Genomic DNA, 17059 nt, shown 5'->3' with positions numbered 1-17059 from the left:
ATCTCCATTTCCCAATCTTGCACCTTGACATTCTGTAGTAGATACATGCAAGAATTCTCTCCAAAAATGAGAAGGTCAAACCTTTTTCTGAGGAGCACCACACTTGTGAGTCCAAATCAAATGTGCAGGAGAAAAAATTGATAAGAGTTTAGTCAGATCATTTCCAACCAAGTATTTTACTAGCTTCAATAGATCAATGATTGGAGTGGTTTGATCTACATTGTATCGATTAGATTTGACTATCCACCCTCTCTTTAGGGCAACAATGAGCACTCATTGGGTCACTTGTCCATGTAATCCAAGAGAAATCATCTTTGAACCCCTCAAGTTCCTTGTAAGCAATGGAGATTTGACTCACATCACATAAGAACACAAATTACTCATTTTAACTACTTTTTTTGAGCAATTTTTTTTTGATTTTGGGTAGAATATCCTAAATGTGTCAGTGGTGCAATTTTTTAAAGGTTTTGGTGCATGGTTTGTTCAAAAATCTTATATTTTTTTGACTTTTTCTAAGCAAGCCTCAATTCTGCAACTTTAGAGGCTTTGTTCAGGCTCATCGAGATACATTTTTAGGTTCGATTTTTTTTAAAGTAACTAATTTTTTGAGTACTTTCCATATTATCTATCATATTGTAGCCTTATTTTGACAAAAGTATTAATTTCAGATCTAGGTCCCTTTTTGGCCATGTATAATCATTATAATGCTTGAATTTTGATTTGATTATGAGCTATATTGGATTTGAGTCTTTTTTGGCCTCACTAAGGTGGTTGTAAACATCAAAATTAGAAGTTCACTTTGGCCCATTTTGGCAAGTGGCAATTGTATAGGAACTCTATAAATCACCAAAAGCATTACTTTTGGAGGGGTTCTTTGACTAAGTAATTTAGGGGGGGTCTCTTGTGTTCTTGTTTCTCTTATTCTCTTGTGATATTTCATTTTTGCATCATAGGTTCTCCTAAAAATCTAGTTTTAACTTAATACAATTATGTTACATAGAAATATATTATATGGAGTAGATTAATGGAAAAATGTTTAAATCTCTATGTAGATGGTACAATTATAAACCCATTGATTCTCATGCACAAGATGATTGGAAAATTAAAGACAACATAACTTTAGCAATTATTAGTTGTGTTCATAGAGATCTATTTTTTTCAGTTTCTAGCTTTAAGGATGCCAAGGGTGCTTGGGAAAAAAATTAAATAATTGTATGGTAACATGGATGAGGAAAATGGATTCCAAATTGAGGATGATCTACTTCTCTTGGATCCTACAAATTTTCACATCATTCAAGACTATGTCAACAACGCCAATGAGTTAAGAGCACTACTTAAAGATTATGGCAATCCCTTGAAGGATTATATATTGATTTATCATATCTTGAAGAGGTTACCTTTAGAGTATTCTTTTTTTTCCTATTTCAAGTTTCTATACTCACAAGTTGACCATGGGAAGTGCCTTTACTAAGATTTCATTTGATGCATTTTCTGAAATGTTAATGTTGGAAAAGTAAAAGTTGATGGATATGGGAATTATTAAGTCTTAAAAGTATAAGAATTGGTGGCTAGTAATGAGAACCAAAGAAACCAAGGTGGAAAATGTTTCAACAACAAGAAAAAGTAGGGGAAGCCAAAATCAAAATCAGGGACACAACAATCTTCCCCCTCACAACAAGGAAATTATTCTTCCAACAAGAAGGGAAACATCAACAATAAGGTTAAATTATTTTGTGCATATTGAGAGAAATGTAATCATGATGAACATCATTGCAAGACTGAGAGAATTGACGAGTTGGAAAAAATACTTAGCAGCAACAAAATCAATGTGTCAAATACTTCCAAGGATTCATATCCATCCACTTTAAAGGGAAATAGGAAATAAATTATGGAAATTTTAAGTTCCTCAAGATAATGGATTCTTGACTCAAGTGCCATATGACATATGGGTTCTTCTCATTGGAGACATTTAAGGAATCTTACATGTTTGTAGGGAATGATACACAAGTTGAAGTTGAAGGGAAATGACAAGTTGATATGCAAAATGGAGAGTTCAAAGACATTCTTTATCTTTTTAACCTTAGCACCAATCTCCTTTCAATTTACCAAATTACTCACTATGGACATGGAAATTAAGTTAAGTTCCTTCCTAATTCAGTAATGGTGCAGAATATTAAGGATGATTCATTGGTTGCAATGGGTAAAGTTAATCATGATGCAAGACTTTATTTTGTCTCCCACTTTGTGCATAAGTATCCTTCACATGTTGTGTTGACACATACAAAATTACAAAGTAACTTATGACATGATTATTATGGACATATTTCCTACTGCTATCTTCATCAACTTATCTCAAAAAATATGGTCAAAGGTCTACCTATAATCAACTTTTCTAAGGGTGAATTTCAACTTATTCGATTGATATGCATCTAGAAGAGAAGTTTGAAAAAGGAAAGTCTTGGCAAGCATAAATTGTTCTTGATTTGGTTCACAACTTTTTAACATACCCTTTTTTAGTAACATTAGTTAGAAAGGGTCACTATGTCCTTAGTTTCATTGATGAATTTTCACACTACACATGGGTCTAATTTCTTGATCACAAGAATAATGTGTTTGATAATTTTCTATCCTTCAAGAGTCATGTTGAGAAGCAATCAAGTAAATCCATCAAGGTTATTCAAATGGACAATGAAAGTAGATATGTGAACTCAAGAGTTAGAGATTTTTTTTCTAAAAGTGAGAGTATTGATATTCAAAGTTTAGTTGCATTTAGTCCAAAAAAGATAAGTGTTGAGAAATGAGGATTAGAACTCTTAAGTTAATGGAAAGCTTCATGATTGAAGCTAAGTCTCTTGATCCATCACTTAGGGTAGAAGATATAAGTAGTACTAATCAAATCCTCAATAGATCTCCTCATAATGTCTTAAATGGTATGAATCTTTTTGAGGCATGGTATGGAAGAAAATTAGTTGTGAAATACTTTAGAGTATTTGGTTGTCCAACATGGGTACACATATCCTCAAGGAAATGTATGACACTGCCGCCAAGGCCTTGTACATTTATTGGATACGAATAAAGTGTTAAGTCATATAGACTTATGAATCCTAAGACTCATGATATACTCATAGAGAGGAATGTTCACTTTGAGGAAAGTTCACCTAGATTATCCTCTAATCATCTCTATACTTCATACATTGTGGAAAGTGATAGTGACAATAGTGATAATGATTCAAATGGTTCATCTACCTAAAAATTGATACATAGAATTATACCTTTTCTTGGTAAACTAAAGATTGAGGATACTCCATCATCTTCCTCTAAGCCTCACCGGGTTAGATAGACTCTTGATTCAACATGTTCACTTGTATACAACATAAAAACATTCCACATACATATATTTATACATGATAGGTCCATATAATTCAGTATAGTTGGGTACACCTTGTCATCTAGTTCTAACATTAGGGGATGTATACTTGACAAAAATTCTAGGTTTGTTTGTTGATTCACAAATAGAAGATTTTGAGGACATTATTGATGATATAAATCTTCTCTTTGATGAAGATGATCCTTATTTAGTTCTTATGAGGGAAAAATTTGACCCTCTTGTCCATTTTCTACATGATCAATCTTTTGAGGTTGATATGATTATGGATCCTTATGTACAAAAAATGGAGAATTTGGTTCTTTGAGACATGTTTTGCATCTATCATTGCTAGATCCTAACTTGTTCTTTTTAATAGTTTTGGAAGGGGAAACCTTCACTATTGACACTGAGACAATTGAGTAGTTTTTAGAGATACCATTCATCATGAGATTTCTTCCTACGCATGAAAGAGACATCTCATATATACCTATTGCATTTTTTATTTCAAAGGGGAGGAAAATTGTTCATCATTCATGGATTAGTTTCTACATTCATCTTGGAATAGTTATCAATGATAATGATGTGTATTCTACATTGGGGGGAGGGGAGGTGCAACCTTGTCTCCTCTCTTCTTTTAATACTTATTCTCTCTTATGGGGGGGGGGGGGTTTCCTCTTATGGGATTTTATCCTTCTCATAATTCTTGATTGTATATACATGATGCATGTTGTAATGGGGTGCCTTGATTACTCTATCGATCCATACATCTAATTTTTTTGATCTCTCTTCTTGGGAGATGATTTTTCCCATAGGGTTGTCTCTCTTTCTCCACTTTGTGATAGATGCATTGCATTTCTTTTTATTTTTTACATGGGAAACTAACATGTCCTAGTAGTCAGGACCCATCATACATTTTTATATAGATTTTGTTAGTTTAAGTGTATTCCACTAAGTTTCACTTAAGGTGGGGTGTTGGTTTCATTAAGTGTTTTCTAGTTATACTTACTTAAGTTTACTTAGGATAGTGCATTTTTATATTAGTTATCATGTAGACACCTAGGAGTTTGTACTCTATTTGAGCACATTTTGTCTCACACCTCTTTTTATATGGTCTACCTTTGTGTTATTATCGCATTATCATCCTGTCATTGTTTCACATACTTTGTCATACAATGGAGGATAATCCACCTTTGGTGGACATGTGCCTAGTTTTTGTGCTTATCACTTTCATAACTCCTAGTCATCTTCTATTGCCTATATATTGAGGCATATCTATGATGATATTGTCTAGTCTAGCATCTATTGTTGATTGATCATCATTGAACCTAGCCATTTGATGATCATATCTTTTGTATCTCTTGTGCTATCTATTGAGCTTCTAGATATTGGCATTTTATTTTTTACCTTAGGCAAATTCTTACTATATGTGATTTACAATAAGACACAAAAACATTACTGGAAAAGATAATCTCTCTCTCTCTCTCTCTCTCTCTCTCTCTCTCTCTCTCTTTATGATTTCATGTTGGTGGAATAGAATCATGAGGGATTTAGTCCTTTATGGCACTTAGTCATCTCCTATATGATATACTATGCTTTGAAGTATCCTTCAAAACATGATATTGGTCTCTTCCACTAGTTAAATTAGGTTTCTTGTCTTTGTTTTCCTTTTGTTTTATTTTGCTTAGATTTTGTACTCTTGTGCATATGAATGGAGTTAGGATCCTAGGTTTGGGGGATTATGTATTTAATCTTAGTAATGCTCCATCTCAATGTGACATTGTCTTTTCTCTCTTCCTCCTTTACTGAGGGTATGAATTTACTCATACTCCAAGTAAAGTGGGGGCTAAATGTACCATGTTAATATGGATGCACTTCATTCTACAACCTTTTATCCCTCCTTATAATGGTTTTGGTCTCTCTTCTTTCTCCTCAATCCATATCACACTTCCACATCATCTCTCACCTTCTAATATGGTCGTCTAAGTGTTACATTACTACCTTTATGGTCATATCTTTTGGTATGCTTCATATTCCATTATTCTGTATACACCTTATATCAAGCCTTTCTAAGGCATGTTTTCTCCCTTCTTTGGTGAAAGGTTAACCTAGGTTGACCTATTCTAGAATAGGTAAACCTAGTTTAGTATAGGACAACCCAAGTCAACCTCTTCTTTAATGATTCTTGAGCTTGGGGCTTGAAATGCCTTGGGGTTTTAATTATTAACTCCCACCTTTCTAGTTATCTTATATTTCTTTCTCACCCAGAAACTAGAATATAAGTAGGCTTAGGCATTTCATTTTCACACCCAAACTCTTTATGATCTAGCAATCAATGCATTCAATAGCTTAATGTGTTCAAGAAAGAATTCACCTTCAAGCATTCATAAAGTCCAAGCCTTTTCTTCTTGCATCAAGATTCTTCCTTCAAGGTGGTAGTGGAGTTTGGCCTCAAATGATGAGATCTATCATTTCTATTTTTTCTATCATTCATCCATGACATGTAACATACATTACTATCTATGAGGTTTTGAATTCTTAAATTTCCCCATTTGTTTCTTTGAGGCAAGGCCATTACATCTACATACTTGATCACATATCAAATTCAATTATATCTATGAAGGTAATTGTATCTGTCATGTGATTTTATTTAGATCTACTACTTTAGCATTTCCTTTATCAATTGCATAATGTCAAGGTTGATTCCTCAACCTAGGACTTGACCAAGGAAAGCCCTCATCCATCAAATAATAAAAAACCTTTACTTTCCGTATGTAGGAGAAAGATAGAGGAATCACAATCATAGATCCTAAAACAACTTTTTGAGATCTTTTTGGATATCTTGGTTTACCTTCATTATAAGGCCGCTAGAATATAGTGACATTGCAAGATTAATTCTACACAATTACAACTAGGTCAACATATTCTCTGCTACTTTCCTAAAAAAATAGTTTCTTATTTTTTTTGATGACATACAAAAATCAAATGGGAGAGGCACTACATCATTCTGCCTAAAGACTAGGCTTACTCTTGGAAGCCTGCGATCCAACAAGGAAATAAAGCACACCAAGTGCAGAATCAAAACCAATCAAACCAAAGAATGGATTACTTAATTCTCCATAAGTTAAACCAAATCACTCCAATACACACAATCCATCTCATAAACTATCAAGAAAGGTTAAATACATAGGAAAGAGTATCAACTCTTACAAAGTCCTTCAAAAAGGAAGTTAATGTAATCTAGGTAAAAATAATCCAGCCACAACCTCTACACTATGAAATAAGGAGCATGCCACTTTATTTCATCATAAGGTACCAAAATATAAACTAACACCTATCTAGATTTATCCAAGATCAAAACACCATGTACTTTGAAATGAAATCAAAGCCATGGGAATAGTCATCACAAAAATATAGAAGAACACTACCATATCCATCAAGAGAATTCTTAAAGCTCACTAAAATCTCACTAAATCACTCTAAAATCTTGAAGGATGGAGAGAATCTACCTAATTTGTACTCTTTTGAGGGATACTACATCCAAGTCAGGGTAAAAATATTTACAAGAGTACCAACTTTCATAATCACAACCAAGATTACTATCATCAAAGAGGCTCAATAATGCACTCCTTCACTACAAAGGGACACTCATTACATGAATTTCCATCAATAATAGGAGTAACATGGTATCTAAGGCATGAAGAGTTCAAATATTACTAGGAACTAGCCATTTAACCAAACTAGAGATGGAATCACCTTTCAACAAGGTTGTAATAAATTCAATTGGTGGACACAATATTATATTCAACTTCATACCAAATGACTTACTTTGAAAGTGACAAGAACTAGAGAAACACACAACCATGAATACCCACTACATGGATCAAATCCATTCCAAGCATTTGGTTGTGCAATAGGTGTACTACAAAAGAATACCTTCACTCTAGGAGCCACTAGGAACCATTAGGATTTTCTAGGATCCACTAAGAGCTATAACTTTCAAATCCAAACTTTGATTTAATGCATTTAAAAAGTACCAAGAAGGTATTGGAAAGTTCTATGACACAATGAACCTAAAGCCATCTTAGGAAATTGACATTGACACCACACAAAATAATCCATCAAAGTTGAAAGCTAACAACCTTGGTTGCCAAAGTATGCAACAAAAAAGATGTCCTAAACTACAAAACAGGAGGAATTCTGGTCCAAAACTACATCATGACAAGAAAGATAATAACACATTCTTAAATAATATAATATCATTTTATATGAAAACATTACCTCAACCATCTTACAATAAGTTATGAATACTTGAACTAAAATATTTACAAAGAAATGCATCATAAATAAATTATCGTCTAACAAGTACATTTTTTTAATATCAAATTTCTTCTTCTTTCATCTATAATGCAAGAATTTTCTCAATACTTAATAAAAACACATTATCATTAACACCTTTATATCTATTAATAAATACACCATCGTATATTCTCTAAAATGTTCTCCCTTTCACATACTATTGGAGATTTGAATTGAACATGGTAGAGTCACATCATAAAGTTGGGAAGTAGTAGAAAATATGATTTCAATGTAATTTATGTTATTCATTTCCATACAAATGGATAATTTATAATATATAGGGCCATGGGGTATATTTTATAGGTCTACATGGTGCTATTGAATAGATACTTATTTGACTGCATCATAACCACATAACTTTACATAAGATTAAGAAACAATAAATTTGGGGATATACACCATTAATCCAAATAATCTATTATAATATTTAATTATATTACTCATTCTAAAATAATATTTATCTCATCATTACCATATCACATATCTATTTCCCTACATGAGGAAACATTTTAATAGTAAGATGAGATATTGATATAAAACAGAAGGATCCATTACTTTTACTTTGAACTAAAAGAAAACATAAGAATACAATGCACCACACTCCACAAGGAGAAAACAATAGGAAATCAAAATAGACACCAATCATGGATTCTAACTAAGAGGTCACACAAGAAAATAAGCCATACTAAGGCACATCGATTCCAACCATAGTCTAAGGTTGAAATAAATGCATCAAACATATTACTAAACCAAAGGGGAACATAACACCAATTTCCAAGGCATCCATACACATAGACCATACAAGGTTAAATAACCAGTCAAAATCCAAGAGAAACAAACTAACCACATGGTCTAAAATTCTCACATGAGGTTCTCAATAAGGGGTTTCATCCATCTCTAAGAGGTGCACAAAAATAGAATTATTACTTTCTTCTCCTCACATTACTTGGGTCATTTCTACTAGAGATAATAATTTTTACACACATAGGTACCCAAGCAGTAATATTCAACAATCTTATTAAACTAGATACACATGATTACTCATCCATAACATATACTACATAAAAAACATATACATAAAAATCCCAATGTTTGAACATGGGATTTGATACTAGATGTAGTGCCCTACTTAAGAATCCCTATGAACAAGGATATAATATACAAAAACATAATGGAAATTTATTCTTTGACTAGATTTTTTCTATCTGCTAGGATATTACAAGCTTAAGTTAGGGTTTTGTTATCTATTGATGAGGTTTTGGTATCAACTAGATCTTCATCTAGGGTTTTTATAGGCACTAGATCTATGACATACCTTAGGGATTTGATAGCTTTGGGTAGGGTTTTATCACCTAAAAATGGGGTTTTATCTTTTTTGGGTACTCCAACTAAGGTTTTTCCATCCACAAATGGAGGGTTTCCATATGCTGGAGCTTCAATTGGGGTTTTGTCATCTACAAGATTTTTGTGATCTATTGATTAGGCATTGGGTAGGGATTTTATTTCTAATGAATTTCCATTTATTAGGTCCTTTATAGTTGCTATGGCATCTCTATCTAATGGGTCTTTGTCATCTATTAGAAAATTCTCAATTGGGTCTTCAACTCCTCTTTTTGGTGGGATTGAGAATGGTGGCAGCTTGGGTTTTAAAGGGAAGGGAAATTTTTGTTAAGAATAAATACTTGATGTAGTTATATTGGTGCTTTTTTCAATATTTTAGAGATGATTGAGTACAAGTTGTGTGGAATTCATGACAGTGTTGCCATTGATGTCAACATACCAATTTTTTGGATAGTTCAAATAGAGTTGTAGATGAAGATTCACTTGGTGAGGTTCATGATTAGATATTTATGTTAAAAATTATTGAAGGTATATTTAGGATCCTATCCTAATGCTATTTCTATGTTCATAGAAAGAGATTTATAGATTTTCATGAGATACAAAAAGTTTTGTGAATGCTATTCTTAGAGAGAGTTTTTGGTTGACAATTTTTGGTATTTGAATTGTATCTTTTTCGTGATGCTAAATATTATTTAGTGGAATTGTATTTTGGTTGAAGACATGTTCATGATGATATGGTTAACATGAAATGTTAGAGAAAAAGGTTAATTTAATTTCATTCATTAAATTACCTTTTCTTCCTTCTTAAGATTTCACTTTATGCACTTTTTGTATTCTCTATTTAATAATTAATTAGTAATTATTAAATAGATTTTAACTTTTAGGTTACCCTTTTTGGGTTTCGATCTCCTTTTATAAGAATCAATATCTTTGTATTTCATTATCTTTTTCATTTCTGATAATACATTTGCATAATTTTTAGAGAAAAACCCTTGCCTCTCGTCTTTTTCTTCTCTGACAAGTTTTTTACATGCAGGTGTTCAAAGGCTTTGTGTATTTGTATTGATCAAATCCTTCATGGAAGAATTAGGTGATCATTCTATGAGGATTTGTGAATACTATGTAGTGTGTTATTCCAAGGAAGCTGACTATTGATAAAATCATTATGGAAAGTGTTGATTGTAATGTAACATGTATTAATATCTTATTAAGGTCCTATACTATTCATTATAAATTGAAAAATCTTTAAGGATGAATCAATATTTATTTTAGAATTTGGTATAATAGAAAGGTTATTTCCTTGACTATAAGTGTGGAATTAGATTAGTGAGATCACAAGTTTATATTATGTGAGAGTGGATGTAAATTATGAGAAGATATTGATGTTGAGATGTACTATGAGATTCAAAGGAACTATATTGTAAAAGAAGTTTCTATTTAGTCAGCTCAAAATTTGGATATGTTATTGATGTAGGAGCATCCTTGGGCAGTTGGCAAAATTGCATCACCCAAAAATATATTTGTTGTTTTCTAGTTTATAGTCATCTATCTGATTGTTTGTATTGGAAACCACTTTTTTTTTTGTTTCTAGATTCTATGGTTTTGGCTTCATATTGGGAACATATCATGGATCATTTCCCTAATGTTAGAATTCTTTAGAATAACTGGGCGAGGGTGGGGGGGTGAATCAGTTATCCAAGGTCTAAATGCCCTAATAATACTTTTTCACTAATTATAGTGAGCCCATTAAACTATTCATCTATCCAAGCTTAAACACCCATCTTAGCAAGTTACATCAAATCAACATTCAGGAATAAAACATGCAATATCAACACATGACATAGTGATTTACGTGGAAACCCAATTTGAGAAAAACCACCAGTAACATGCTACTCAATTCTCACTCTTCTAAAGTGATGCCCTATTAAAGGTCTGCCTTGTTAAAGGCTTACAACACACTGTTAAATGTGACCTTGTTAGAGGATTTCACCATACTGTTAGGAATGGGCTTGGTCAAAGGACTTTGGAACATTCACTTGGAATGTCACCCTATTAAAGGATTTACAACATGGCTATTAAACCAACCTAAGTACATAGGATTTATACTAACTGTTACAATTGCTAGAGAGTAACAATAATGGCTTTTGATCTGATACAACTTACAACATATCTTGCATATTACAGATCACACTTTAGTTCAATCCTTTGCTTGGCTTTAATCACTGCGGCTTTTACAGCTTGTCTTCTTCTCAACCTTCATCTCCTTGAGTCTTCTTGCTCATCATACCAATGTAATCATATATGTGTTCATCTATCAAAATAGAGTATCTGTGCTCTCTTTCTCCTTAGCACCTGCTTCAACACTTCCTGCTTTCATGCTTGACCAACACTTTGCTTTGTGACCTTATGACTCAAATAGAAATCTGGAATACCTTTCCCACTTGATTCTCCCTCTCCAACTTTACTGTTTCAATAGATTAGGTAGGATACAATGTATCTGTCCCATATCTTGCTCTTATCTAGAAACTTCGTCTAGAATCCAGTTGTATTTGCCACAAATATTTTACATAGTGTTTTGTGCCACCAGCTCATCATTCTTATCTTCTATCTAATTCAAAAAATTCTAGATAACTACCATGTCGGCTAAGATTTGGTGAATCTTTGACTTTCAAAATAATGCATTAACTTGACATTATTAGTTTACTAATGCTCGGCTCCTGTATCATGCTCGAAACCTATTCTCTACTCGGCACTTGAAGATCACTCGGCACCTGAAGATCACTTGGCACTTACTAAAGTTAAACTTTTCTCAACTTCAACTGAGAATCTGTTTGGCACTAACTAGCTTGCTCGGCTCTCTCTAATGAAATTAGTTAGGCTTTACATATGACTTAGCTAAACCTTATATCTTTGATGTGTTTTAGTGTGTCCATTCTCTATGTCTTAGAGTATGTCATCAATACACTATTTCATCAATGGCTTAGCTGATCTTTATACTTCATTATAACATCATAACTTCAACCTTTCTCTAGGTACTCTAGTTACATCTTATTGATTGCCTCCTCCTTGTCAATCAACCAATTGATAGTATTTGGGTCACTAAAGCAATTGTCATTCCTGCAAGTAGCAAGTTTGACATCAATGACAAAACAATGATTGAAAACATTCTTTACCAGTTCCATTACTTTTCATTCATGATCTTTTCAATCATTTCCAACACCTAAGTGTGCATAAACCTATGTAACATTTTGCAGAAGTTATGTTTCATCTTTATGGATGCTATTTTCCTATGTTTCTCTCCATGCGATGCCTTGTATTTAGTTTGACCTAATTTCATTTCAAAGAGATATCTTGTGTGCTCTTGGATCTATGTTGTTGGTTAGCATGTAGACCTATACCCAAGACCACATAAGGTTTTTTTTTTTGGGTCGGTAATAAGTTTTTTGTATTAATGTTAAGATAAGAAACTTACATAACTATTTACAAACTTCATAAGAAGCTATCTCCTTCACATACTTACTATCTACTTGATCCCAATACATTACAATTCCTATTTTGTCCCTCCACCTCTAACATAGAAAAGAGTGTCTAGATATGTCCTATCTTATAATATTTTTGCTTTATCAAATACATCAATAGGGTATTAAAAGACATATATTACATCAACTTTAACATTGACTATACAAAATTTTCTTTTCCTTTTTCGTTTGATCTTGTCTTCATGGTCGTCTTTTGCAGATATGTCTTTTCTCCATTTCTTTGTTGCCATTGAATTGCCCTTGGTTTTGTCAAAAACCTCCATAATAAACTCCTTCCTTATCTAGCTTCTTCTATGATATGACACACAAAAAGCCTTCCTGCACCCTTAGCCACATCAACAATTCATCACCAAAAACTTCAACAAAATTGCCTTTCATTTTCTTCTCCTTCAAACATCTTCCACCCTTATCCAAAAATTTTCCTTTACCATCTCCCTAATTCTCCTTGCTCCAACACTCCTCCTCTTCTTAGGGTAATTTATGAAGAAACCCCTTACTCTCTGCCCATTTTCCTCTAGAAAAAAATCAATTTCCATCTTCAATGTGGCCCATACTTGTTTTGCTTTCTCCTTATACATTTCTTTTTCAATGCCAATCATCCACCACAGAAATCCATATCTCCCTTTTTTTAGACCTTCCTCATGGTCTTCAAAACATTCACTATGATCAAATCCTTTGCCCAGCCAAGCCCATTCCAGAAGGGACTCCATCCCTACTATTAAATAATTATGGAACAAATTTTGAATTAGCCACTCTACTTCCTTAATCGGCCTCATCCGCATGCCATTACTATGGCTGCAATGTCAATGTTAATTTTCCAATGATGTTTGGAGTTTAAAAACAGCTATCTAACTATCACTTTCACTATTGATATGACATCTAATGTTGGGCATTTCACCAAAAATTTTAGCTATTTATCCTACACTAGTCCAAAAAGGGCCTTCTACTGGTGCTTTGTTTAAAAGGTAAATCTTCCCTCCATTTTTTCACAAATCTGTCCCTTTTACTCTTTTCAAGTTTACTATTTTAGGTAGTTTGATTACCTCAATACATTAATTTATAATATTTTTTCTGCCTTATTCATTAAGCCACTAACTCATCCTTTCTTCACACCCTTCAAACTGACAAGTTGCCATCACTTCTCATAATGAAGATAATTATTGGCGATCTTCTCAATCTTTCCCACCTCTTTTATGATAGTCCTTATAACTACTGACATTCATCATCACTCCAAACCATTCTCACATGCTTCCAACTACCTTAAACAAGTCATTTATTAAAACCTCCATCCTTCTACTTCCTTTATTGATTCCCAAAAACTAAATATTTCATAAATTGGGTTTCCATCCTCTGATAAACTCGTCGCCCAATTTGATAAAACATCTGCCTATAAATTTTCTTCCTTAAACACATGACAAGTTTTATACTCCTCAAATTCATTGGCTCCTTCATGATAGATTCTAGAAATTTTTTCTAGATGCTAGGCATGGATTGAATTTTTACAAACTGCTTGTACTACTATCATAGAGTCTCCTTCTAAAATAGCTTTCCTCCCTCCATACTTTTTAATACACTTTAAAGCCAACATAACAACTTGGAATTTTGCCTCATTATTTGTTCCATATTTCAATTTTAGTGCTCCAAAAGCCACTATATTTCCAAAATTATCCCTTACAATGCATCCTGCACCTAAGCTCCCTGGGTCTCCTTTTGAGGCTCCATCGAAATTTACTTTTAGCTAGCCTTCTTTAGGAGCCTCCCATTTTGCCTCCACCCTTTTCCTAGATTTAGAGTTCACCCTTCCTAAATCACCAACTTTTCCAATTTCTATCCCTAGCCACTTATTTTGAATTGTCATATCTGCTATCATGAACACACTGTTTAATAATTTTTTTTTTAATACTACTGCATTCACCACTTCTTCAATGGAGTAATCAATTTGGTTTAAAAGCTGCTCTAAAGTCTCTATTTTATCTTGAAAGATCCTCCTATTTCTTTCCTTCCACACCTCCCATATCACAACTAGGGGGCATATTCTCCATATGCATTCTAAACAATTCCTTTTTCCTCCCCTTGGACATGAAATGAAAAAGGCCTTAAGAGAGGGGCTCCATGGTCCTTCCCAACCTAGTTTTTTCTGAAGGTGACTCTAGTATTTTACTACCACCTCACAATTTAGTAGTAAGTGATCCACATTTTTATTAGCCTTTTCACACATAAAGCATTTTGTAGGGCCTTAAAAACCAAATCTTTTCCTTCTCTCCCCTGTTAACATTCTTCCTTGAATTGCTAACCATGCAAATGTGCCAGCCTTTGGGAGAATTTTCTTACTTTAACACAAATCCTCTACCTCAAAACAATCATCCATCCTAGAATCTAGAATTTCATAGCTCAATTTAACTGAATATTTACTTGTGGCTGTTGTACACCAACTTATCCTATCTTTCTTATTTAGAATACACACCTTTCTTCTCTTGAAGATCTCTTTAAGGGTGAGTTTCTATCTTTTTGAAAGCCCCTCCACTCTCCAATCTTTCCATTGCTAGATTTTTCCAAAAACCCCATCAGCTTCAATCAAGTAGTTTCTTACATTACTGCCCCACCTCTCACATAATTTTTTTTTCAATTCTTCATCACCATATTCCTCCCCTATAGATTTGTTTCCATTCCATGAATCCTCCCAGAATTTTTTCATATTGCCATCTCCTATGACCCAAGAGATATGGTCAATAATAACATTTTGACATGACAAAATAAAATTCCATATTGCTAAGTCATTTATCGAATTTTGAGTAGTTAAGATCCTTAAATTCTCATTAGAATCCAAATATTTCTTCTTTAGAATCCTCATCCATAATTTCTCATCATCATTTGCCAGTTGCCACACCAGTTTAGCCCCTAAAGCCACATTCATTGTATTCCAATCCTTGATACTAGCTCCTCCATACTTTTTAGGCCTGTATATTTTCTCCCATTTTAATAAAGGCCATTTTTTATCCTCCCTTGCCCCACTCCAAAAGAATTTCTTCATTTACTTCTCCACTATATTAATCACTTTCTTTGGAATCTTTAAACACATCATTGAGAAAATTGGCACCGCCAAAACCACTAATTTTAACATTAGAATCCTACCTACTAAAGTGAGCCATTTGCCTTTCCACCTTTCCATTCTTCTTAGGCATTTCTCTACTAATCCCTTTGAAACTTCTCCTTTGCTTTTTCCCTAGAATAAGGGGGTGCCCAAATATTGTCTTGGGAGAGCTCCTTGTCTTATTCCTAAAATATGCCCAATATCTCTTCTCTTAGAGAGAGGGGTATTAAAGAAAAAAAATCAGATTTTACCCAATTGATCTTTTGTCCAATAACATTCCCATACATTTCTAAAGTTTTTTTCATAACTCTCGCTTCTTTCTCTGAAGCTTCTCCTGTAAGGAAGGTGTCATCCACAAATTGTAAATTTGAGATTGGGTCCACTCCCCTGGCAACTTTAACCCCTTTCCACTGGCCCTTAACTCTTCTTTCTTTGATCAGTCTACCTAGAACCTTAGCCAAAATTATAAATAGAAAAGGGGACAAAGGATCTCCTTGTCTTACCCCTTTTCCTAATTCAAAAAAACCTTAGGGGCTTCCATTAACCAAAATAGAGAACCTTATTGAATTTAGACAACCTTTAACCCATCTTATCCATTCATCTTAAAAACCAAAAAATTTCAAAACTTTAAATAGAAAAACTCTATTTACCTCATCATAGGTGCACTTTATATCTAGCTTGACCATCATTTTGCTTAGCTTTTTTGTTTTGACTGAGTGAATCATTTCATGAGCAATGATCACACCTTAGAAAATATATCTTCCTAGAGCAAATCCACTTTGCTCTTCTGAAATTACATTATTTAGCACCTCTTTTAGCCTATTAGCCACCACCTTTGATATAATTTTATACACAATATTGCATAAAGATATTGGTCTAAAATCTAGTGATAACTTTAAGAAACCCCTCTCGAAAAAAATGCCTAAAATGCTAATGAATCCAACATTTTGTGGGAAGAAATTTTCTAATATCGAGGGTAATTTTTTTGTTCCATATAGGGAAATAAAATATTATATGTTGGTGATTTTTTTCTTGCCCTAGAAAAAATCATTTTAAGTGTGGCGAATTAATGTTTTTTTTTGCTAACAGATAAATAAATAATGGCTATTTTTAACCCTTGCCAAAAATGAATTATTAATGTAAGAGGTGAATTATTGTTTTGTAGGAAAATGAATCTTGGTTAATCTTCAGTGGTAAATTGAAAAATTGTTTAATCTGAAAGCAAAATTTGCACATGTATTGGCTAGTGACTGTATTGACTGCTGAGTAGTCGCTTCAAGTTTCGACTTGTGTACTGTCTTAAATGTATTATTATTATTATTAATGTTGTAACATTGTTACACCAGTTTCACTATTACCAAGTCA

Source organism: Cupressus sempervirens, chromosome 10, assembly GCF_028749045.1.
Source record: "Cupressus sempervirens isolate cs-2001-9-10 chromosome 10, ASM2874904v1, whole genome shotgun sequence".
NCBI classification, from domain to species: Eukaryota; Viridiplantae; Streptophyta; class Pinopsida; order Cupressales; family Cupressaceae; genus Cupressus; species Cupressus sempervirens.
This window is presented reverse-complemented; position numbering follows the sequence as displayed.